Below are 3,239 nucleotides of genomic sequence, written 5' to 3'. Positions count from 1 at the left end.
ATTGCTAAAGCTGGCTTCCATCTTGACAGGCGATCCAGGAGATACTTGAACTCTGGTCCTTCTAGCTGCATCTCTCGGCTACTTACGTTACAATTGTGAGAACCATGATGTGTTGACAAACCAGGATATGCTGCCTGTGTTTTGACAATTAGTTTTTATTTTATAGTATGTGAGAGAGAGGGGGGGGCTGGAGGCTGTGGAGGCCGGCAGACAGGGGTGTCTCCTCCCCTGCACATACACACCCCTGAACTGGATTTTGAGAGTAGCTCCTGAGCTATATCTCTAGGCACTGTGCATATTTTATATGAGGTTCACTTCCATTTGGAATGGATGAGTCCTCCAACGAGGTGCCCCCTTTCTAGCTATTTATTTACTTACTTTATTTTATTCTTTGAAAAGGTTATTTGTTAGTTAGTTGGTTGGTTGGTTTGTGGGTTTTTGTTTGTTTGTTTGTGTTTTTTTTTCTTTTCTTTTGTATCTTTAGTTTTTTAATTTTTCAACACAGGGTTTCTCTGCATAGCCCTGGCTATCCTGGAACTCAGAGATCTGCTTGCTTCTGATTCCAGAGGTCCTGAATGAAAGGCATGCACCACCCCTGTCAGACCTGTGTTATTTTGGGGAAGGGGTATAGATTCACCGTGCAGTCCAGGCTGGTTTTGAACTCCTGACCCTCAGCCTCCTAAGAACAGCCATGAAAGTCTCTTTCTGCTATTTCTGTTACCTGACAGTCATCTCCTGCCTACATCGTGCATCGTGTGCCCCCAAGCACTGCTTCAGTTCTATGCTCTGCTCAATACCTGAGCTCCCTTCTGAGGGGCCGCATGGTTCATCATGGTGAGAGCAATACATCATCCTCTCATCCTCTGGTCCTTGTATGGAGGCTGGGATGGCGTGATCTTACTTTACCATATCCTTCCCACCTAGGCATGAGAGCCATGCCCTGCCTCCGGAGGGCCTCAGAAGGGGTGGGATGCACAGGTTCACAAGTTCATCTTGGACCTCAGGGCAGAGAAGTTGGGTTGGTGCCTAGAGATGGGGAGAGGAATTCAAAGGCTCATGAGAAACAGAGGCAGGCCAGATCTTAAGAGAGTCCATGTTTGAAGCCAGGCAACATAACCTACACATCTCATCCCTGCACCCAGAAAGTGGAGGCAGGAGGATCACCAGAAGTTCAGAGTTAGGCTGCACTACACACCAAGACCACAGCTCAAAGAACAAACAAAGCAGAACTGGAGAGATGGGGGCAGTAGTTAGAAGCACTGGGTGCTCTTGTTTTGGTTTGGTTTGGTTTTTGGTTTTTCGAGACAGGGTTTCTCTGTGTAGCCCTGGTTGTCGTGGAACTCACTCTGTAGACCAGTCTGGTCTCAAACTCAGAAATCTGCCTGCTTCTGCCTCTCAAGTGTGGGATTAAAGGGGTGCAGCACCACTGCCCGCACTGGGTGCTCTTGCAAAGGACCTTCATTCAGTTCTCAGCAGCCACGTGGAAGCTCACAACCTATTTTAACCCCAGTTCCGGGGCAAGTGAACTCTTCTTCTGGCCTTTTTAAGCGTCCACCACTACCCACCCCACACACATAAACAAACAAACAAACAAACAAAAACAAAGGTTAAAGAAATGAACGAAAATGGCTTGCAGTAATAGAGATGACCATTTAAAAATGTAAACATAAAAGCAAATTAACAGTGAGCCTTTCTGAATACTTCACAGACTTTAATCACACTCCTCATCAAAACCCCCCAGGGAGGCAAATCTCCATGATGGAGAGGAGGCTCTTCTCACTTTACAAATTAAAATAATCCAAATAAAGATGTAGTGACTTAGCCTTTAATCCCGGCACTTGGGAGGCAGAGGCAGGCAAATCTCTGAGTTCAAGACCAGCTTGGTCTACAGAGAGAGTTCCAGGACAGGCAGGGCTACACAGAGAAACTCTATATTGAAAAACCAAAAACCAAACCAAACCAACCCTCCCCCCAAAAAAGGCAGATCTGAAGCCCCATTGCAGTCCTACAACCACAATATAATCTTAGCTCCACGACCAATGTTTTTCTTTCTTTCTTTTAACATTTATTTATTTTACATATAAAACTTTAATTTTGTGTTTATGAGTGTTTGGTCTGCATTTATGTCTGCATACAATGTGTATCTGATGCCCACCAAGGCCAGAAGAGTATGTTGGATCCATTAAAACTGGAGTTACAGTTGTGAGCTGCCCACATAGATGCTGAGAATCAAAGCTAGGTCCTCTGGAAGAGCAGTCAGTGCTCTTAACTGCGGGTGCGGAAACTCTCCAGTACTCCCCCTGCCCCCCCCCCTTTTTTTTAGCTAGGGTCTTAGTGTGTAGCCCTTGATGGCCTGGAACTCACTATGTAGAGTAGGCTAGCCTGAAAGCCACACAGACATCTGTCTGCTCCTGTCTTCTGAGTGCTGAACCACACCAGACTTGTTTGTTTGTTTGTTTGTGTAGGCACACATGCGGGGACACATGAAGTCAGGGGACACTTTCCAGAGTCAATTCTGTCCTTGTAGTAGTGTGGGTCCTGGGGATGGTCACAGGACTTAATGGCAACTTCCTTTACCCTCTGAGCTTGCTGTATCACTAAGACTGTGACACACTCGTGCAGGAGTATGTGCACGCACGGGCGCGCACAAACACACACACACACACACACACACACACACACACACACACACACACACACGGTGATCCTCCTGCCTCCACATCCAGCATGCTGCCCTTGCAGGTGTGTACAGTTTACATTGCTTACTATCTGTTGCTTACTCCCCTTTCTGGTCATTTCCCTCCACCACCAGTCTGACCCTGGCTCCACCTAAGCTTATGGATGAACACACAGCACAGCCTAGGCACAAACTTCACAGGTGCCTGTGACACTCCGCACCTGAGGCTCTCCTCCCCCAGGAAGTCACCTCTGATCACTCCCCCTAGCTGGGTTTAAGATTAGCTATGCTGCTGAAACCAGGTTGGGTTGCTGTTGAGGTATCTATCCCTCCTCAACTGTGGGAGAGTATATTTACCTTTCTGAGCAAGTGCATGGTTCATACACACTTTAAAAGCCACATCTCAACCCACTTCTGCTCAAGGGTAGCAGCCTCAGGGTCACACACACATACACACACACACAAAAAAAACCTCAGCTGTTGTGATTCTTTTCCTTTATATCTTTATCTGTGATAAGGTTTAATGTACAGATTAGGCCCTGTACAAGAGTAAGACTTTTTT

Source organism: Mastomys coucha, unplaced genomic scaffold, assembly GCF_008632895.1.
Source record: "Mastomys coucha isolate ucsf_1 unplaced genomic scaffold, UCSF_Mcou_1 pScaffold22, whole genome shotgun sequence".
NCBI classification, from domain to species: domain Eukaryota; kingdom Metazoa; phylum Chordata; class Mammalia; order Rodentia; family Muridae; genus Mastomys; species Mastomys coucha.
Note: the sequence above shows the minus strand (reverse complement) of the source record.